Source organism: Python bivittatus, unplaced genomic scaffold, assembly GCF_059951505.1.
Source record: "Python bivittatus isolate LINGU-HERP-01145 unplaced genomic scaffold, Pbiv_v1 ctg000070_np1212, whole genome shotgun sequence".
In the NCBI taxonomy this organism is placed as follows: domain Eukaryota; kingdom Metazoa; phylum Chordata; class Lepidosauria; order Squamata; family Pythonidae; genus Python; species Python bivittatus.
In genome coordinates, this window is record NW_028277034.1 from 48,810,817 (window position 1) to 48,834,856 (window position 24,040).

A 24,040-nucleotide genomic window follows, 5' to 3' on the forward strand; every position below is an offset into this window, starting at 1 on the left:
CAATGATGCCTATACCAGAGCTGGGGGAAGCAAACCTTGTGATTGAATTTGAACTTATAGCAACTCCCACTATTGGCCATACTGGCTGGAGCTGTTCAGCAACATCTGGAGAAGCTGTAGAGCAGTGCACCATCTTTGCTCAGTGGTTTGTGTCCTTCCCCCAGTTAGCAAACACTTAGTCCAAGTCCATGTGTAAAAGCTCTGTTGAAACTTGCATTCCATGCATATTTTCCTCAGAGTACTGTAAGCTCCAATGACCAAAATGGGACCTGCTTCTGAATAAATCACAGCTCTCATCTATGGACACCACCAGATCAGAATTGTTTTATATTTGGGACTAGGTTGCGGTCCCCACATTTTATTACAAGGGTTTTTATACTTTGAAAAGGAAAGAGAAGGACCATTCAAATTCTGAACAATAATCTCCTAAATCTAATTTTTCTGTCACTGGACAATTCTGTATCTTCATTAAATGACCTCAGCATGATATTTGTGTGGAGACAGGTTTCAACTTCTAGAGGGAGGGGAAAAAAGGGAAATCAAGATAAAATGCAGACCCAACACCCTCTTGCTGTGACATCTGCTCAGTAGATTTTCATTTTGGAAACATTTTTTCCTGTTTCAGGTATGAGGGCTTTACAGAAATGTAGTGCTTAATTTTAATTTCTTAGTCATTTATATGCTGCATATAAAACATTGTTTGAAGATGTGGCTTATTACTGGGCCCCAATGCAAAATACATTTTAAAAATACTACTAAAATGTTGATAGCTGTCACTAAAATGGACCTTTCCTGTCCTTCTGTATGGCAACAGTCCTGAGCATTGAGTGGTTTATCTGACAACAGGATGTGCATTTTTGTATGAAGGCTGTCCCATCCAGCAAAACTAGTCCAACCTTGGACAAGATCACACAGTAAGAAAGGAGAAATCTCATTTATTCTATTAATCTATCCCGTTGCAAATGCCAGGCTTTTAATGCATCCTATGTCACTCTCCATGGTGCTGAGATGAATAGCTTCAGAGGCCCGAGTGGTTCAAAACACTTCTTGACAGGACACCTTTGTTAGATTTGAAATTGCAGCTAGTGGACTTCATTAATTCCAGCTGACTCCAATCTTATAGCATGCTCAACCTGGTACTGAATTCACCTTATTTCTAGGTTTCCATACCATATTGACCTATAACCTAACCAAACAGGCTAGATTTGCATAACACACTAAGCTGCAAAACAACTAACCAAGGTTAATATGAACCAAGCTTAGCATGTTAGGCAATTGCATCTTTAAGGATGTTCTATGAGTTCACCGACCATCCTGATAGTGTTTCTGAAAGTCAGTGGTTCTATAAAACCATATGCCATGTGAGAGAGAGAATTTTGAAGGCAACAAGCAACTCCCGATTAGTTACCTTCACCCTCTCCAATGTGTGTAATAGGCCAGTGTGTAAAATTGCTCTTTGAAGGACTTCACAAGTGTCAGCATCAATGTCAGCTCCTTTTGTTACAGGCTATTTTCTCTCACTTGGATGAAGAAGGCCATACGGGAACAGATAGTTTCCTCTGGTGCCTGACCTTTATTTATTTAAACATTTTGTCTGCAGGGTTTATAAGTTGCTCCAATTGATACTAACTCTAAGAGGTTCATCTACCCCATTTTTAAAACACGGTTTAAAATATGCAATATCTGTAATATACAACATAACAAATCATATGATAAGTAACACAGTTCAAATACAATGTAGCACCAGAGATAAATAAACTAACTCTACTTCAATTAACTCCCCAAATTTTTAGCCTGAAGGCCTCCTGAAAAGGGAAGGTTTTTGATAGACTTTCAAAAAACTCAAAGATGTAGAGCTGCCTGGATCTTAGGGGGTGCTGTAAAAAAGAGAGATGTAATTGAAAAGACCAGCCTCTAAGGTCCCTGGTGATGACAGTCCCTGAGTGGAAGAACCTGAATCTCCATTGTCTTAACAGACAGGCAGAAATGACTGGGAGAAGCTGGTCCTGGAGATATCAAGATCCTTGGACATGTAGGGCTTTAAAAGTGACAACTGCCTTCATGAATTGCAGCCAAAAGCTGACTAGTAACCTTAGGCTCCTATCAATAAATGCCCTCAAAGCAAAAAAAAAGTTTGCTGCTTTGCAATTAAGTTACAAAGCGGTCCACAATTGGGAGTCAATGCTGCAACCTGAGCGGCAAATCATGGTTCAGAAGGTTGCCATTAAAAAATCAGAAGGCCGCCTTAAACCTAAGAGTGAATCCTGCCCTTGTGCTTACAGATCATATTTTAGGGCTTTGTGGGTTGTGTCAATCTGGCTAATTGTGATTGTTCAGTAGATGGTTAAACAAACTATGGCTGAGTACAATGTGTGAACCAGTTCACTGAATATCAGCTGGAAAGTTAAGCGTGTGGAAAAAATAGTTTTGATAAGGTCCAAAAAGGTCCCCTTTTCTGTATAGGGTGATATTGATTTTGTCTCATCAATCTTTCAAAAAGCTTTTGAGAATGCCAGCAACCATACGACATCTGTGAAATGTCACGTACCTAAACTTTCAAAATACACCCCACAGGCTATCCTGGAATAACAGCAGGGGTGTCTACTGGGTATGGTCAAAACGTTCAAGATGGCAGCCACAATGGTACAATCAAAGCTGTGTTTGCTTTTCCACACCCAGTGGGCACCCCTGAATAAGAGGAAGACTGTCCTAATGGATTGGCAGTAGGTTAAAAAAGGAGGCAGTGTCATATGAATAAAGGATGAATATTGAAAGCTAGAAGGTGGTGGGTTAAGCCACATGAAAGCTTACAACTTATGTTTCTGTATGAGTTTAAAGGTACCTGACTGAGTTTCATAGAACTATGAGCAGACAGGCAAAATGAATTACCTAATGAAACTGCTGTTAGTTCAGGAGAAACCAAAGAGGAATTTTCCTTTATCAATTGTAGATGTAACATGGGGACTTTATTGTCACAAGATGATGATTGTTCATTTACATGGCTGTCCTCACAGGGGATACATTTATCAAAGCACATTAAACATGATAGCTAAAAGTAGATTAAATAGTGGTACTTTGGATTATCAAATACTTGGGAACAAATAAGGCATATTTTCAATTTATTGTTTATGAGTTTTTCTGAGTCATTTGTTTGGAAATAGAAGATGGAGCTTGGTGGAACTTGAATCTTGTCCAGAATAGAACGGAGTTAGCAAACTGCACTCAAGGTCAGACTGTAGGGATCACCTCTGCATCTCTTTCCCCCCTGAAACTGCCATAAAAAGACGGTCTATTTCAGTATTTGACACAACTAAGCAGAATCAGGCGCTTGGCGTGAACGCAGCCAGACCTTAGCCTCCAGGCTGACAAAATTATTTGTATAGAATTTTTGTTTGAGGGTGGAGTGCCTTTAGGGGATAAAGATTTTAATGACTTCTCTAATTAGGCATTTGACAGAATCCCCTAAATGAAGTTTGCTCTGTTTGTGAGCACTTTGGCTCTTTAATTCATGTCTGTTTTATGCCGGAGAATATGATTGGTGACATTTGATAACAACATGCTTCTAAATATAAGTGAAATTGCTATTTTCACTCTCCTGAAGCCGTGGTCTAAACCCTCCAAATGAAAGTGGGAGAAACAGAGTTTCTAATAGCAAGAATGATGGTCTGGAAAGTGCTCTAAAAAATTAGAGGATTGGCTTTTAAACCAGGAAAGCTATTTAGAGAGGAGCTGGAAAGGCAGTGAATGGAAGGATGCAAAATAGTTTGGTGGCAATGTGGGAATTAGGCAGAGACTCAAAGAGAAAATGAGCCTCAGTTGCTGCGGTTCCTCAACAAGCTGCATTCAAAGATATTCCACTTCTGAGTATCAAATCTATCATGTCTAATGTACCATTCTATCAGCTCCCCCAGTATGTCATCAAATTCCTTTCTGAATCCCTTTTACTGCCTTTTAGTCAAGTGGTCTCCATACATTTCATTGTGCAGTGTATGAAAAAGTCATTTTTAAAAATCTTCTGACCTTGGTAAGAATGAGGTTTTGGGGATCATGAAAGAGAATCTGGCAAACAAAACATTTTCATGCCTGATAGATGAAGAATGTGAATGTTGTGCTAAGCTCTTTCATGTGGTGCTTTTGAACCGTTCAACATACTGTCCTCCCCTCATTTTTGCATAACAGCATGCTAGGGACAAGGTTGAATGTCAGGTTGATTTAGTGACAGCAAGATAAAGACAGAAATGCCACCTATAAATCTGTGCTTGATCAATTTTGAAAACATAACATGGAGGCTCTCAGAAAGATAGAGATATAATTGGTGTGACATCAGCCAGGAAACTTCACTTTTCACTCATGGTTAGAAATGAAATACTATCACCATCTTGGATAAATGAGATGAGAGTATTTCACCTTACAGGTCAAGGAAAAAAGGCAGAAAAAAAATTGGTCTCAGCATCCGTGCAGAAAATAAACTACATCCATACTTTGAAATCCAGGCTACTATTGACCTGAATTGTTTTGTCTCACTAAAACAAGTTGGACAAGTTGATAGCTTAGTGTATTAAAGTTTGAGTCCTGAAAAGAGCAAGATGATAATAAAAGGCTTCACAGTCAATGTTGGAGTTGAAATTCTGTTGGGGCTGAAAGTTGACTGCATTTTGACAGATCAGAGGAAGTTTACAATGTGCTTCTTGAAAAAAAATCATTTGGTGCCAGGCATGGGGGAGGGGAGCAAAGGGGGGGGCAATTGATGACATGTGCAGGATGACATGATCATACAAATGCCATGGCACATGTATGCAAGTATGCAATGATCATTATGCAAGTGGTCATTTTAGCATCATCACAGTTTGCTGTGGACACTGTTAGTGCCAGGTTTGATAAGAGATTTCCATGCTATGTTTTAGATTGTGTAATGGCTCTTGGGTTTCAAATTATGCTGTAGTTTTAAAATGCTGCTTTATATGTTCATACTGTTGTGTGTATATTTTGGGAAGAGCCAGCAAATACAGAAGGACAACCAAGTCTTCAATGCCCAAGGACTGGTATAAGGGACCAACTGGCCCATTATGAAACTATTAACATTTTTGTAAACATTAAATGAGCCTGTAGATCTGGGATCCCCAGCATGGCACCTGGACACCAATGTGCCCAAGGACTTCTTTTTTTGGTATCTGCTAGGCTTTCTGCTTCACTTGATTTTTTATATGTATATTTTTAAAACTTTAGTAAAAACAGGAGGCTACAAAGAAAAGCTCTAGTCTCTAGTACCACCTTTCTTTCCAAGCTTCTGGGAGCTCATGAGAGCTGCTCCAGGCATTACAAGGCAGTCCAAAAGTAGTGAGGCCCATCTACTTTTGAGAGTTTCAATGTCCTTAACAGGTAAAATGATGCCAAAATTCTAGGCAAGGTTTAAAGTACCCATTCTGTTCCTTAAAACCCCTCTAACTCTTAAATAATATAATATAATGAGCCTTATGTTTGGGATCCTTCCTGAATGATGAGTAAAAACATTATGGATGCAGTAAAGTTTATATCCATTCTGTGCATGTTTTCATGTCTTCATTAATTTTGATTTGATGAGAGTATGTGTGTGTATGTCTGTATGTGAGACTGTTCCTAAGGGTTGCTAACATTTCCTAAAACATGGAGTTTTGTAAACCACTTTCTCAGTGTATGCCCTTTTGTTGAATGCAACTTTTCCATTTATTTTTTGTGCTTGTGCAAATATTTAAGGAAAGGGTGACAGATGTGACTCGACTCTGTGCAGTTTGACTGTCTGTGCCTTTGTGGCAGATTGTGCCATTTTGCTCCCATTTCCATTTGTGGAGGGTTTTTTAAATACCTCTAAAAATATACGAAAATGACACTGTTGGGAACAATAGTGTGACATCCTGGTGCATTAACTATACTGCTGTACTGGTCACTAGAGGGTCTTCTCTCTGACAGCATTTTCTGAGTGAGCTATGTGTGGTGTGGTGGTGATTTTGGAAATACTCACTTCACAGTCAGGTTCCCTCCCATATTTAACTCATGGGATAAAAGAATCAGTTCCTCATCATAAAACTAAGTTGTGTCTCCAGATGGCTGCTTTAAAAGCATTCTGACTTTGTCCCTGGAAAGACTCCGAACTCCGTCCTCCTGGGGGAAGCCACATGTTTGATCAATCACATCAAAGTGCTTTGGTGAGAGTGAGGTAAATGAGATGCTAATTTATACTCATTTTTATCCACTGAAATAAGAGATGGGACTCCTACCAAATCTCAGAGGCTCAAATAACTGCTAGGAGTCACAGGGACTGTTTGTGTCAAAATCTGGCATGATGACCCATGCCAAGTACAAAAGCATGTGTAGTATTAAAACATGAAGAATGAGTTATGATTATGCTCCACAGTTCATTCATGAGTTATGATTATGCTCCGCTTATGATTTGAAAAGGTTCTCTGAGTGATGGAAGGAGCAGAAAATATATTGGACTTAGCATGAGGGAAGCCAAGTTTCAAAGACCTATGTAGCCAGGGACTTGTTTAGCTAGGCCAGCAGTCATGATAATCAAACCCTCTCAGTCAAATTAACACTGGAAACAAAAAAGATCAGTGGACCTCTCTTTCATGAAGCTGGAATTCCAACAGGAAAAAGTATTGGGATCAAACTGTCAAATAAGATAGACCTAGATCAGTAGAAGAATGGGGTCTTGGTACAGAGACTGTTATATGCAAGGCAAGCCAACTGTAATGTGAGGGCACTATTTCTCCGTAGTTCTCAGGAGAGGCTGATGTGAAGCATATTTTTCCTCCTACAGATTATGGCTGAGAAAGAGGAGACACTGACTTCATGATTTAGGCCATCATCACTGGTCCTATGTTTGATTGAGTAATCATAGCTTCTTTAAGATCATAGCTCGAGCAAGTACTCTGGACTATTGCTCAGATGATAATGGTGTTCCAGGCTCCAGGATGGATTGTGGACGGTAGTATGAATACTGGTCCCATGGCTCCAATCTCAAGTGATTGCCAAAGCTCAGAGTTCAAGGATTAAAGTTCTATCAAATCTGTGGGCCATTAGCTAGGCTCCAGCTGAGATTAACAACTGTGAAGCCATAGATCAGTGTTTCTCAACCTTGGCAACTTGAAGACGTGTGGACTTCAACTTCCAGAATTCCCCAGCCAGCAGAATTCTCCCAGGGAATTCTGGGAGTTGAAGTCCACACGTCTTCAAGTTGCCAAGGTTGAGAAACACTGCCATAGATAATAAACCAGGACCTCAACATTTTTTGAAGGAGCCTATCACTTCCTCCACAATACCAGCCTAACAGCAGAGGGAATGTTTGGATGAGAGACATAGATTCCTCCAGCCCAAGAGATGTCCTTTTTAAAGAGCCAGACCTCTCAAATAGAAATGGACTGTGGTGCCCAGGAGGGATAATTTGGTCCATGGAAGTTACAAAACTTCAATAACCTTCCAATTTCCATTAAAGCAAATTGCTTACTCTGAGCTCTCAAAGAAGCTACAATTAATTTGCAGCCCTGCCAATATCAGGAAGTAGTTGCCTTTGAAGACACGCAAACACATATCCACACCTATTCTTTTCTACAATCATTCCAAGACATATGCATTAAATTAACAGTACCAATTTAATTTAAAAGAGGAGAAATAGTTTTTGGAGATGAGCTTGTCAGATTCAGGCACTGACCAATCCTGATATTTCTGGCAGCTACCTAATTATGATGACAGCAAAGGTTTGGGCTTCATAATGTGCATGAAGGCATGATAACTCAATGTTTGTAAAACTGGCATTGGTATTGTACCATTCTAATTTTTATGATACATCATCTTAAACTCCTTGTGTCAGCATTTTCTAGGCTGGTGCCTCTTGGTTGTTTGGGGACTACACATCCTAGAGTTTCCAACCAGTATGGGAGTTCTGGGACATGCAACCCAGCAGAACTAGAGGACATGAGCACTGGAAAAGATTAACAAACTGTGTTCATAGGAGCCATCCAAGATTCATTCATTCTTTCCTTCCACCATTGGTTGACCACAATAACACTGCAGATAACCATTCTGCTGGGCTTCATGAGCTGTGCAGGTTGCCAGTTTGCTTCTGGGTGCAATTCAAAGTGCTGGTTATGACCTACAAAGTCCTTCATGGGATAGGGCCTGGCTACTTTAGGGACCACTTATCTCCCATGATGTCAGCCTGGCTGGCTCAATCCAACAGGGTTAGCATGCTCTGGGTTCTTTGATTAAGAGTGCCATCTATCAGGACCCCAGAAGCACACCTTCTCTGTTGTGGTGCCAGCTTTCTGGAATGAGGTGCCTCCTGACAGCTGGGTGGCTCCCATCCTGATGGCATTCTGAAGGTCCTTAAAAACTTGGCTTTTCTCCCAAGCTTTGCCTAGGGTGGTTGGAGCCCCTTGCTGAATGTCTGGTATGTTTTGTTGTTGGACTGGTTTGGTCATCTTGGATTTGCCATCTTGTTCACTCTTTTATTCTTTTATGTTCTGTGTGTGTGTGTGTGTGTGTGTGTGTGTATAAAGTTTTAACAACAGTGAAAACTAATACAAACTAAAATAGAGTGAAAAAGTAGAAAGAGAAAGGAAGAAATAAAAGAAAAAGTTAAAAGTGCAAAAAGAAAAAAATAGAGGAAAAGTAGAAAAAAAGAGAAAAAGATAAAGAAAGATATAACAAAGTGGCTTCCTATCTTTTTCACAGCAGTTATAAGTACAATTATATTTTAACCTCTCTCTCTCTAAAGTTGCATCATGACTCTCTTCTTTCTATAATCTAGCCTGTCTAACCATCAAAACCATGAATCATAAGTTTCTTTTTTACACAAAAGATCCATAAGGGGTTTCCAGTAACCAATAAATGTAGATATTGTCATTCTCTAATCAAACAAGTCAATTTAGGCATTTCAGCAAGGTCCATCATTTTCACCAACCATTCCTCCATTGTAGGTATTGCTGAATCTTTTCATCTTTGTACATGCAATAATCTTGCTGCAATTATCATGTATATGACAAAGTTCCATGGCTCTTTTCTAGCTGTTTATCCATCAGTCCCAGGAGGAAAAGTTCTGGTTTCAACTGAATATTAATCTTTAAAATCCTCTGAATTTTCTAGCTTTTTTACATGTCCACCAAATATGATAAAATGACCCTTCTTGTACACATTTCCAACATAAATTTGAAGTGTCTTTATACATTCTAGATAATTTTTCTTCTGTCATATACTAACAGTACATCATTTTATAAAAAATCTCTTTAAGATTATAACACAATGTAAATTTCAATCCTTTCAACCACATATTTTCCATTGTTCCATTTGTATATTATAAGCAAACTTTTAGCCCACTTTATCATACATTCTTTGACTTACTCTTCTTCTGTTTGAAATTTCAAAAAAAGTTTATACATTTTAGCAATTACGTGTTCATCTTTTGTACTCAATTCCATTTCAAATTCTGTCTTACATTGTTCAATACCTTGAATTGTTTTATCTACTTTAAATCTTTCTTATAACTGCAAGTAAGAAAACCATTGTCCCTCTGTCATCAGTTGTTCTCTTAATTTTATTTTATATTCCCCTTGATAAAATTCTAGTATCTCGCAATATGTTAACCATTTATCCTTGCCTATTATTTCTCGTCTATAAAATGCTTCTTGAGCTGAAAGCTATAAAAGTGTTTTTGGGCACAGCCTGGGTTTGTATCTATTCCATATTCTCAATATGGCACGTCTAACATAATTTTTAAAATCTACATTAACCTTGACTTTATCGTACTACAAGTATCCATGCCACCCAAATCTCAGGTCATGTGCTTCTAACTCTAAGTCTTTTATTTCTCAGTAGCACCCACTCTTTCATCCAAACCAAACAACAAGCTGCAAAATACAATTTCAGATCAGGTAAACCCAATCCTCCTCTTTCCTTTGCATCTTGTAATGCCTTATATTTAATTCTTGGCTTTTCCCCTTGCTATACAAACTTAGATATATCTTTTTGCCATTGTTTAAATGGTGCATCAGTTGTCAAAACAGATACTGTCTGAAACAGAAACATCATTCTAGGCAAAACATTCATCTTTATCACAGAAATTCACTCCAACAGTGGCAATTGTAGTTTCTCCCATCTTAGCACGTCCTTTTTAATTTTATTCCATATCTTAACATAATTGTTTTGAAATAACATACAATTCATATTTGTCATAGTGATACCCAAATATTTTACTTTGTTCTCCATCTTAAAACCAGTTTTTTTTTCATCAGTTCTGTTTGATCCTCTGTTTTCATATATTTTGTTAACATCTTTGTTTTCTGGTTATTAAAATTAAAATCTGCTAGCATACCAAATTTTTTAAATTTTCCCATTAATATTTCTATTCCCTTTAATGGATCCTCCAAATCCAGTACCAAATCATCAGCAAATACCCTTAACTTATAAGTTTCTCTTTTGATCTTTACTCCCACAATTCTCTCATCTTGTCGCATCTCTGTTCGATATTTAGTTCAAGAACTAAAATGAACAGGAGCAGAGAAAATGACATCCTTGTCTTGTCCTTTTTTTGTATCTCACAGGGTAAAATGTGTTTTGTTACTTCTTCATTAACAATTATTTTTGCTTTCTGTGAGGTGTAAATCCATTTTACCCATTTAATAAGATTCTCTCCAAAGTTCATATCTTCCAGAACTTTAAACTGGAAAGCCCAGTTCAAACTGTCAAAGACCTTCTCTGTATCTCAGAAAATCAATGCAGCTCTTTTATGTTTTGTTTTTGATTGTATAAGAAAAATACTTCTTTATCTGTTCATTTAGTCAGTTTCCATTACCTTCAAAAATTACAATTCTACACACAGCCTGGAGGTAACACAAATATCAGGAGGTCTTATATTTCTGGAGGAGTCCTATAAATGTTTTTTTCCCCTTTTTTGTATCCCATTGTATACTTTTTAACATGTGGCTATATAAAGCTGAAAACCAACTTGGCTTATTAACATATATAAAAACCCTTGATGGGCATATATTAGAGGTATTTAACATTGTCCTGTTAGTTACTTCTTCTTGTCATTTTGCATCTCCTGACCTTGGAGCGAACTTTCTAATTTCCTGCTTGGATTCAGTTTGCTTAATGCACCGATAAATAAATAATTCATCAGCCCGTGTTGCCCAGCAGCAGTTTCTGGCTTTTGATTGTGAATGTGTGCCAAAGGGGATGACAACAAGTTTTCTTCTCTGTGTTGGCAGGGAACTGGAACAGCAGCCCAGATATAACATTTTAAGCTTCTCCTCAAAGTGAAATGCATGAAGTCGAAAGAAACCCTCCACTTGACCTTTTTGCTTCACTGTTTCATACTATCTTATAGGGTTAGGGTTAGGGTTAGGGTTAGGGTTAGGGTTAGGGTTAGGGTTAGGGTTAGGGTTAGGGTTAGGGTTAGGGTTAGGGTTAGGGTTAGGGTTAGGGTTAGGGTTAGGGTTAGGGTTAGGTTAGATGTTTCATCCTGTCTTATATCAGTGCAATATGTGAATGACTTCAAAGACTTCTCAGAGTCCAGGGCTGCAAGCTCTATGCCAATCTTTCTCAACCTTGGCAACTTTAAGATGGGTGGACTTCAATACCCAGAATTCCCCAGCCTGCATGATTCATGACTTAGTTGTCTAGTTGGTCAAAGGCCCATTTTAATTGCTAAGACTGGAAGTTTTGAGAGGATAAAAAGAGAACGACTCTATTCTTATGAATAATAATAATAATAATAATAATAATAATAATAATAATAATAATGCACAGACTGATTACAAACAACAGCATGGCAAAGTAGCAACAATGATGCCTTGGAATATCTGCAAGAAATATCACTTGCCTGCAAGCCAGAACTGGTGGGACCACAAAACAGACCAAGTAACAGAAAATGAAGAAGCTAAAGTGCTCTGGGACTTTAGAATTCAAACAGACAAGCACTTGCCACACAACACCCAGACTTAATAATTGTTAATAAGAAAGACAGAAAAGTCTGGAGAGTAGACACTGCAATACCTGGAGGCAGCAGAATAGAAGAGAAAGAACTGGAGAAAATCACAAAATACAAAGACCTGCAAATAGAAGTAGAACAATTGTGGCAAAAGAAAGCAAAGAACGTACCGATAGTAATAGGTGCTTTGGGTGCAATCCCAAAACATCTGGAGCACCACTTGAAGACTGTCAGCATTGACAAAATCATAATCAGTAAGTTGCAAAAGGCAGCTTTACTTGGAACAGTTTATGTCCTGCGATGATACCTTTAACACCATCAAACAAGAACATCCGCCTATCCCAGGTCCTTGGGAAGGACTCAATAGGTGGACAAAAACACCAAATCCAGTCTAAACATCAGGCTGATTGTGTGGCCACCACCACCACCACCAATAATAATACCAAATCATTAGGGAGAGTGAGATGGCCAACCCAGGCAGTTAATTCTATACGGCACGTAAGGCAGCAAGTTCTGATTTCACTTATGATTATTGCATTTTTGCTGGGGGGGGGGGGGAGGATTGGTTTATTGCTTTTGGCTCAACAACTTGAGTGAGCACAAATATTCTGCACCCTGATTACAGAAGAGGCATTTACTTTTCAGCCCCAGGAAACTGTTCTTTAAAAAAATTCCTTTACATTTAAATTTTTTTTAAAACTTTATGTTTTGCACCAGGTTTGCCCAGATAACCAGTTTCAAAATTTGAAAAATCTCTATTTCAAAGCTTAACCAGTTATTTAGGAAAGGGTTTGAACGTAATCTGTAATGACAGTGAAACTATTTTCCTCTTTCCCTTTTGGAAGCGCAGATATAGAGTAGGAAGAGGTCTTTTGGGCCATCCAATCCAATCCCAAGTCAGTGCAGGAATCCAGATGAAAGCATCCCTGACAGAAGGCTGATGTTCCTCCTCTGAACATATACAGTAAAGCAGACCTCGCCTCCTCTATTAATTAGTTGTAATGAACTTACCATTAGGACTTTTTCCTCCAAACTTTCAATTGGAACCCACCTTCCAATAACTACAACTCATTATTCCTTATTCTGCAATCTTGACCTTCCTCTGTGTCTCATCCTTTCATCCATCAACCATTTTTCTTAAAGTTCAACATGTCCAGATGCGTCAATCTCTCTTCATAGGACTGTTTCCACTGATTTGATAGGAAAGGATGAGACACATAGCAAATAAATATTTCGTGTTATCCTAAGTCCAGACATTTCCAGCATCTTTGCTGGCTTTTTTCCCCATAATGTTCAATCTCTAAAGATGCATGAAAATACTTCCCTTCCCCTCAACATATGAAGTTCAGTCATAGTAATGATGGATTTTACCAAGAGATGCATTTTACAAAGAGAACTCATATTTCCTTGATGACCAATGAGAGCTTTCATCACACAATTACGTCCATGGGTATTCTATAGGCATGGAGGTGACCCAGATCTGTACTGGCCATCATGTAGTCCTGAAGGGCTCCTTCAAGGGCAATGAAGTTGAATGTCTGATAGGAACAACTAAATTTCAATTGCTGGGGATGGCAAATCTGGTAGTATTGGGGTCTTTGCAGAAGTTTCTTCCTTGACATTTCTACAATTTGACTATGTGGCTATGCAATGTTGCAATGTTTAGTGGCTCCTAGGTTCAACCAGGTGAATTTTTCTGTGGATGTTTAATCACAAGGCAATACAGCTACACATTGGACTGGAACTTTGTCACCAAGAGTGGACAGCTAAACAGAATGGACCTCTGCTAGTTCCAAACAAATGCAATAATACATTTTGTAAACTGCTTTGGGATTTTTTAAAATGGAAAGTGGTATCCAAATGATAAATAAACCAATTACTTTCGATTGCAAAAACTTTCTGTTTCATGTTCTTTCAGTTGTTGCCAATCCCTAAGCAGATCTCTTCTCCTGGTCTAAGGCTGCTAGTTTGCTCAACAGCTTCAAGGTTTCAGCCTTGAGTCATTCTAAGACAGTAATTGTGGAAAGAAGGCCAAGATTCAAATTTTACGCTATAGTTACAAGGCACCTCCCCCACAAAGATCTTATCATCTTAAACTTCCCACCACTTGAAACATTGGGAAAGTAACATCGTATAGCTGTGTTCCTGTGACATGCATGTCCTTGGTGAATATGGTTTAGTGAATTGAACAAGTGTCCTGGACTTGCACACTGTGCTGAACCATAAACTAACCACACAAATGAACTAGGCAGTACCTATTCAGCCATTTCTGCTTTTACAATGCTTAAGGTTTGTCATTATTTTCATTAATAGTTGATGAAGGACTTGTATTAGACATCTCTGGGTGTCCCTAACTTTATTTCTCTGTTATCCATGGAAAATACACAAATGTTTGCCAAAGTGCTGATGATAGAGACCGTGGTATATAGCTGTCAATAGCAAAGATACTGAAGATAATAAGGACTCCAAACAATTATTGGCTTTACCATAAATTCACAGCCATCAGATTCTAGCATCTCAGCTCTCCATTATATATTGCTGTAGCTCACTGCAATATTTGCATATTTGATCGGTATTTGTAGATTTATTTAATAGCCATGAAAATCCCTTTGGATTGAAATAATTCCATGCATGTTAGCCTCACAAAATGCAGCAACAGCAATCTATTTCAAGGAGAAAATGGTTCCAAGGGGTTCTGCCAGCTGATAGACCGGAAAATAGGATCATCAGGTGCAGCTAACTGGATTAGGTTATGCTTAAAATTTAGCATTACATTAACCTAATGGCCAATGATGGGAATAGCTTATTCTCAATTAGCTTGATGCCCTCAAGGTGTTTTGCTTAGCAGTATTTCTGAGGCTTTTTGCACAGAGATGCTAGTTCTGCTGCAGAAGTAAAAGGCACAGTTGGGACTATCTTCCCATCACACATCCTAGATGGGTCGTTGTTGTTGTTTTGGGGCTTGCTGTTGATGTGGGACAAACAGACTAGACATTGCTCCCAGAAGGATTCATTCAATCTGTCAAGCCCCATGTAGTTGACAAGACAAGGACACAAGAAAGCACAGATTCCTGGAAGATTTCTTTAATGTTAGCCTGGAGTAAATACAGAATCTTGGAAGCTGTCATAGGAATTTTCCAGCCTTTTTTATAATGAATTCATAAAGAGTCTCTTTGGAATACTTTCCACCACATGTTTCCCAATCTGGGCTGAACCGCTGATTGTGAGATAATCTGTCAACTCATTTGTCCCCAATGTTCCCAGCTTCCCCACAATCTTTCATGTGGCCCTTCTCAAGCATTAAGTCAGGGTGAGAAATGTACACTTGCAAACTCCCATGCCTCTTTTATACTGCTCCCAGGGTTACCGGGATCGTAGTGCCAACACTGGGTTTAACCAGGAGAAGATTGCAAGGAGACACAATGGCTATATGGTAGTCATATAGAAGATGCAGCAGAATTCTTCAGGGTTGTTCCTGAAGACAGGGGAAGAAAAAGTGGGTTTAAATTTCAAGGAAGTAGATTCTGGCTGGACATCAGGACAAATTTCCTAATGGTAACAGCTATTCAACAATAGCTTGTCTTGGAAGATAGAGGGCTTTTGTTCACTGCAGGTGCTTAAACATAGGTTGGATGGCCATTTGTTGAGGGTGCTAAGGTAGCGGATTCTTATACTGGACTAGGTGACCTTTAGAGTCACTTCCAACCCTTCCATTCTATGATTCTATGAAATTTGGGAGCCATTTGTGGAGATATAACAAAATAATAATTAAAAAGAAGGACAGAATGTAAATCTTTGGATTATATTTACATATACATAAATCTTTATTCCCACTAACCTTGAAAAGCGAAGCCCCACCCACTGGTATAACATCATAAAATAATTGTCCCAACCACTGTAGCCTATAGCCACTACAAAGAACAATTAAACACTTACTCTAATTGTTTTAGCAATATAAATCCATGTAAGGGATTATGGGGCTATACTAGGCAGGCTTGTCTCCTATTATGATAGAAAGGCATTTGAGGACCTTAAACTGTAGGAGAGAATATGCATTGTAGGTGGGGGTGTGTAAAGCCATATATGCAAACATCCATACAAGTGCTGGTTTATTGCATTTACATCTTGCTTTTTTGCTGCAAGCTTAAGACACACATGAGAATCACCGCTCATTTTAGCCCCATCAGAATAAAGGTATAAGGCAGGAGTCCCCAAACCCCAAGCTCATCAACCCCTTCATGAAGTTTCAGATTTTTCATTAATCCCCAAACATTATATGAAAATATTTTAATAAATACTACTTAAGGCACAAAAAAAATTAGAGTCAGTATTGACTCCTGGTGACTGCCTGGACTAGTCCCTGCAGTTTTCTTGGTAAGGTTTTTTTGGAAGTGGTTTGCCCTTGCCTGCTTCCTATGGCTGAGAGAGAGGGACTGGCCCAAGGTCACCCAGCTGGCTTTGTGCCTAAGCAGGACTAGACCTCACAGTCTCCCGGTTTTTAGCCTGATGCCTTGAGCACTAGGCTAAACTGGCTGTCACTTTAACTAATAGTACTATGAATAATAATAACAATGACAACAACAATAGATAGTCCCATCAACCCTTGGGGATTGATATTGACCACTTTGGGGAACTTTGGTGTAAGGTAAAATAGATTGAGATTTTATGATTGGCCCAAAGTCACTCAAGAAGTTTGGTGGTCATGGGACTGCTTGTACTTGGCCTTGCTCACAGCCACATGAACATTTATTTATTCATTTCCTGGTTTTGAGGCTGCACCAACTGTGAGCATCTCTGACCTTGCAGAATCCAATGCTAAGAAGTAGGTTGATGGTTCTCAGTGCAGCATTCCAGGACTCTCCTGATTGATTAGCCACTGTGTGAGGAACATGACCAACTCCATGTCCTTCCTTCTTTTCTTTTACCTGATTGTTGGATTTTTTCCCCACACAAATTATTGGGAAAAAACAAAACAAAGTAAGATAAAAGGGAACATCAGGCCCTTGAAGGACATATACTGTTAATTACTTTCTATCCATTGCATAACAAATAATGTGCTAGAAATCACGTGCATCTTGTTTAAGTACATAGAAGGTATAGACATGGAAACAAATATGACTTACTATCTCTGCTCTGAAGATAAGGCATTTTTATGGTGGCTTAGAAGTAAATTTCTTAGCTGAAACTCCTTCCCTACCCATTGTTTTAAATAAAGATGGGATTAGATGCACCATGGTCAAGGCATGGGCAGAGAAAAGGACTAGAATCAAGGGAAAGTTTACAGAAGGGACAGGGCATGGATATTTCAATCAGTGCCATGGACATCTAAATCCTAATCAACAAATGAGCTCCATGTTGATTTTGAGAATGAACTTTGAATTAACTATTTGACATTGAGTTTCTCATATGTCTATGTTTTTGAAATTTTGCTTTGGTTTTTCCCCCAAACATTATTTCCATGTTGAAAATCAAAATTATCCTTGAGATCATTCAATTTGAATCAGGTTATTTATAAATATTTTGCCCAAGTTAGGTCTTTTGAGATGGGTGTCAGCTTCACTATTCTACATTGGCTGGAACTGATGAGAACTGAAATGCAACACATCTGGAAGTCATCAAGTGGGGAAGTCTCCTACAGTCTTTTGCCAGATGTTGCTCCTTAAACTACCAAATAGAAATTTGATCAGTGGTAATCTTATCCCTGGAAGAACAAGAGGAATGGTTGAAAACTCGCTAGAAGTAAATTAGAAAGGATAGATCTTCTATCAGTGCAAATAGCAGGAGTGGGAGTGCAGGATTCTGATAAGGCTCACAACAGAGGCAAATTATAACAGCATCTCTTCCACACCATTGTCCCAATCCTGCTTCCAACTCTTCACATTTTGCTTATGTAAATGGCATCACAAACATCAGATGTAGTTTGGCCTTTATTCCCCCTTTCCTTAGATGTAATTTGCAAGTATTTATTTATTTGTTTATTTAAATTTTTGATTACAAAAAGAAGAAAAAAAATACATACATAGTCAATGGACTGAAGACCTAACTGCACTTGCCACTTACGAGCAGATTGCCTATAGACAAAGACTTTGTATGGACAAGTATAATGACGTATGGGACTCATTTATACATAATACAGTAGGTTAAAAAATGATAGTCACAGAAATCTATTAGAAATATATATGGACTTGAATAATATTTGTATTAGATAAGCATATATAGAATTGTAATGGTTTATTGTTGTAATGATATATTGACACTTTTTCTCTTTGTGGTATTTTTTCACTTTTTTGTTAAAGCACTTTTATGTAATTTGTCAATATTTCAAGACTTGCATGAGTAATTATCTTTGACCCTTGAACAATCTTTCCTTCATTTTTGTAAGTTGGCCTATAGCCTCTCATTATTTTCAATTGCTACAAACTGTCCTGAAATCAGTGTTGAGCGTGTTGAGGGTTAAAAAGGCAAAACAAGCAAGTAAACAAATTGGAGTTGCATTGTTGTTTTGTTATCCTGATTATTCTTACGTTGGTAAATTGTTGGGGGGGGGGCATGCATTTGTGGCAGGGCTGGGTGGGAAAGTCCTGGTTGGAAGACACAAATTGGAAATGCTTTTAATCCATACATCTTCTAGGTGGAACATTTATATTAATTTTCTCCCCTTAGCTTCTCATCAGAGCAAAAAACATTGAGGCTGACCGTGAAATACATGTTTACTTTGTTCAGCTTTGGGCTTCTGACTAATGCCCAGGGGGACTCAAATTCTCACCTCCCAGTGGCCTCCTTGCTCTTGCTATTTTCACTAGTGACCCTGAGGTGACAGAAGCTTATGGACTTTATTGGGAAACTAATTAAAGGGCCATCAATACCCATTAAGCTCCTGTACTCTGGGATGTTAATTCTGAAGGACCTGCAGGCTTTCATAAAGAGATAAATTCTCTGAGTGAGAGATAGGGCCAATAATCATTACTCAACCAAACTGCTGCTTAGAATTTTTCAATTCTACTTTTTGGGAGGTGTCAGTTCCAAGAAACACTTTCTCACCAGACAAGCAATTCTGTTGTTGATTGCCTTTAGCAGAGTGAGGCTGGGTTCCCATGATACGCTCAGCCCTAGGGCCTGGTTAAGGGACACATACATGTTGCTTTCTTGCCCTCCACTTGAGTGCAGTTCTTGAACCAAAGTCTTCAGCTTTCTGTGTCATCTGAACAGGGAGTTGCTGTTCTTCTGGGGTTACCCAAAAGCTGAATTTGTAATCTCTGTCAAGCCGCCACAAATGGTGCCTTGGAGAAACATATACAGTAATCACTTGGGGAAATGGTAAACTTGAAATAAATACCAAGGTCCCCCCACATAACCAGAAACCACTGGGCACACCTCCATCTTCCTAAGACTTGCTTCTTTTAGTCAGCTAAAAACCGACTTGCTTTTATTTCCTTGGCCACACTGAAACTTTCTATATATGAGGGTAGCTAAGTTCAGTAGTCACCAGCCATTGCTGCTCATTGAAGAAATATATTTTAGTTATCTCATGTCTAAGTTCAGTAGAACATATCCACCAGAAATATCACAGTAATGTGTTTCTTATACACTATTTGCCCAAAACTTCTACTTACACTGTGAATTTCCCACAGTAGGTGGTGTAGGCGGGAGATTCTTATAGCTAGACATCAGAAAGATCTTGATATTGATTGATAGCAAATGCACTTTTAAACTGCTGTTCTGTCTCTCTTTGTCATCTTTCTTAAAAATTGAATGTATTTTAAATAATTAAATGACAACTCATTAATTCAGCCCCAGACTTTCCCCAAGGAGAGTCATTAGTATTTGCTGAAGCTTGTCTGGTTAGCTCTGCCAGATGTTTCCCAGATCGTGAGGTGAAGTTGAAAATAAACTATGGGCAGGAATGTAGATGGGTGAGATTTATAGGGATGGGGTTTGTAGAGTGGACCATATTTGTGGTCCCAGATCATTCAGCCCTTTGCCATCATTCCTATAGCAAGACAGAGACTGAGCTGTAAATTCAAACTCATACATCCATTGGTGCCAGCTGGATTCTCAACTTGGCTGGTTAGTAGAACAGCTAATCAAATTGCGAAAAGACTCTCATTCCGGCCTTAACCAATTATGAATTGGACTAGTGTCTGGATTCCCATGATGCCTGTGTGCCCATGGACACCTTCCTTGGTGCCCCCAAGCTCCAGGTTCCACGTGATATTTAAAATATTTCTGTAATTTTACCAAAATTTAGCAAAAAACAAATATTGAGTGTTGTCCACCTGCCCCCCCCCAAAAAAAAAGATAGGAAGAAGGATAGGTGGTAGAGAGAATCTTGGGAGGCAAGACTGGATAGTTCAACTTTATCCCTGTGGCTTTTTGGAAGATGGGCATTTTGGGAATGGCCAGGCCCACCATGACAAGCATTTTGGCAGAGTGCTCACACATGCACTCAAACTTCCATCTGTGCTCATGGACCCCAAATGATCTGAGACGTATGCTAATGGCACTATGACTATTTTGAGAGAAAAAGAGAGAGAGAGAGAGAGAGATTGTAATCTGTACAATCATAACTTTGTGGTTTATTGTAAAATGGACATCATTTGGGGGTTCTGAAAATAAGAGCTAACTTATGTCAAGCCATGCTTTCTGGAGCCCCAAATGGCAGCAGACCTGCATTTGGTGAATTCTACCAAAAAAAGTTTCCTTAGTCAGCCACAGCTGGACAAAATGCTTCTAAACTCACAGCCACATTTTTACATCATCCAAGCTCAGTGATCAACATGGTTGTTAGATGAACAAGAGTGGAGCTGAGATGAATGAGTAGAGTCAAAGCTATTCTGGGAATCATAAGAGGCAATCCAAGGGGAACCCTGATGAAGAGAAAGAGTGCCATGATTAGAGAAAAGCTTTGTATCCAACCCAGCAGGAATGTAAGATGTTGTTCCTGGCCAGAATACTAGCTCCAGCTGACAACAAATGAAGCTCTGGGGAATGGAACAATATTTTAGTGACTTAGACCTGCTTTTCAGATCTGAACTGTGTTGTGCCAGTACACATAGGCCCTTGCATTTCTGAGGATGTTGGTGATTCTTGGCCTCTTCTCTGATGTGGGTGTGGGGCTTCTTCATTGAGGGGATGAGCCTAAATATGGCCCACCTGATCCTCAAGCTACTGAGGACTTCTGGACCTTTTCAGATATTTTCTATAGACAACCAGGTAAATCCTTTAATAGATGAAAACATTACATGCAGATTGAACTCCTTATTTATTTATGGGTCTGGATTGTTTGACACTTTCTTCAGTAGCAAACACTTTACAATAACTTTAGGATTTATCCAGATGAATAGGAGCCTCTCTTAAGCTCAACAGACTGAGGAGCAACTTAAAGAAATCCAGGATTGGCATATTTGCACACATATTTATTGTATAGACAGAGGGGGAATCAAACCGAATAAACCAGGAAGAGGAAGTAGCCTAGGGGCTGAGAAAAAGTAAAGATAACATCTCCCTAGTTGAACTCTACTAGAGGTGATCTCATGGACTTGTCAATATTGCTTCTTTGGCAACTGTGCCAATCTAGTCTACAGCCTTGGTATTCCTGGTAGTCTCCCATCCAAGTATTAAGCCTGACCATGGGTAACTTTCAAGCTGAGGCAAGGTCATCCAGGTGAGCTCCCAGCTTCTGGGATAATATGACTATGAACTACTGACAGTTTGGCTATGAAACAGTAGATCTTGATCCTCACTCTAGCAGCGGCAAACCATTTCCACATTATTGCCAAGAAACTACATAGTTGTATCCAAGAAGTCATCAGAAGAAGATTTTAAGTTTATCTAACCTATTTCACTAGATTGTTTTTAAGATATAATGGGTAGATGGCCAGGAAGGGGGAAGATATATGCTGGAGATAAGGTAGGATGAAAATACAAAATAAAGCAATATTTCTTCCTGAGCAGTCAATACTGATTGGTTCTTGGCTATCTGGATTGCAAAGTGGCTTGCAGAAGTGTTTCCGGTGGCTCACATGTTTGCATAGCTAGATAGCCCAGAGATTAACTCTCAACCATGGGGAGATTTTCTGAAGAATGAGAGCTGGGAATTGCTAGTTAATATTATAGGAACAAACTTGGTATGAAATCCATTTCATATGCAAAGCATATCAGTCACATGGTTGTGGCCACCACCATGATCCCCCACCCATGAAAGCCTTTGAGACTATTCCTCTCCTTGCTTTTTTTCACGGGAAAGAAACCAGTTTTTTATTGGCTTAAAGCAAAGCACTAAAATGGAAGGTACATTTATAATGGTTTACTTAAATCTTTATGCTGTATTTTTAAACATGGTTTTTGGGTTATTCCCCCAAAGTTGGTTGCTCATGCAGAGAACCATTCTACAAAACACCACTAACACAATGGGAATTTTAGCTCCCTGTTTGATAGATAAGGAAGGAGAGTTTGCTATTTCCCTAGAACAGTTTTTCTCAACCTTGGCGACTTCAAGTTGTGTGGACTTCAACTCCCAGAATTCCTCAGCCAGCATGCTGGCTGGCAAATTCTGGGAGCTGAAGTCCGCACATCTTGAAGTCGCCAGGGTTGAGAAATGCTGCTCCAGAACTTTTTATTTATTTAATTATTTATTAATCAAATTTATATGGCCGCCCATCTCACAAAAAGTGACTCTGAGCAGCATACAACAGTCCAATAAAACAATAAATACAGTAATTATTAAAAACATTAATATTTATTTATTAATCAACTTCTACATGGGGATGCCTTCCAGAATGTTTAAAAAAAGCAGGAAGGCAGGAATTGTATCCTAGAATCCAAAATGAATGAAGGGGTGGAGATGTGAAGGGAGTAGAAAAGGAAAATCTCAACGGAATACTAAGCAACTCTTCCCTCTCTTTTTTTTAAATATGACTTTTATTAAAATAAGATTTTACATGAAATTAAAAACCTACAGAAACCTAAAAGGAGAAGTAGAAAAAAGGTAAAAGAAAAGAAATATGAAAGAATAAAAGAAAAAGTGAAAGATAACAAGGAGAAAGAAAAAGAAAAAGATCTAAACAAGTGACTCCCGGTCTTTGCAGCAGTTACAGACATAGTAATTACCATTTCCACCCTCTCCAATTTCATATCATGGTTCCCTTCTTCCCATAAACAAACATTTGCAATAAAAAAATCCTGAAATCACCAGTTCATTTTTATCCATTTTCAGCAAAACGTCCATAAAAGGTTTCCAGCCTTTTATAAAAGTAATTGTTGCTCCCTCCTTGATCAGACAAGTCAATTTAGCCATTTCTGCAAGCTCTGCCATCTTCATGATCCATTCCTCCATTATGGGTATTTCTGTATTCTTCCATCTTTGTGCATATAATAGCCTCGCTGCAGTTACCATATATAAAATCAGTCGTCCATGAGCCTTTTCTAGTTAACTTGTCCATAAATCCTAGAAAGAAAAATTCTGGTTTCATCTGAATATTAATTTTTAAACCTCTCTGCCTCACCACATGTATTTGGGTCCAATACCTTTTTGCTTTTTCACACTACGAAGCAACTCTTCTCCGTTTATCTCCAGATTGTGGGCAGCAACTGTGCTTGTCTATGCAGGCATTCTCATCTTTATGCTTAACGTGTCTGAGTGTAACTCTTCTTCAGGGCAAAGTCACTTTGAAGCAGGTGGTGTCACAAATTAACTTCCTGGTGCATCGGCTCCGGAGGTGTGCAAAGCTTCAAAGGGATATTTGGTACAACACAGCAGGGCAAAGACGCCCGTGCTGAGTAGGTGGTAGCATCTGGCCAACTTTTTCTACTGAACGCACTGAGGCAGCTGTTTTCCTGGAAGGCTTGGTGCAACTGCTTCAAAAGTCTTCCCAGATCAACTCTGCACATGTGTGAAAGTGCAGCAATCTTGCTTCACTGGCAGCCCTATCGAGTGTTGCCTGGGCATGCGTGGGACACCAAGAAAAGTTTTCTACATGGCCTCCTCAAAGCTCTGTGTCTGCCAGTATGATTGGCAAAGCATTTTTGAATACTCTGCACCAGGGTTTCTCAACCTTAGCAAGTTTAAGACGTGTG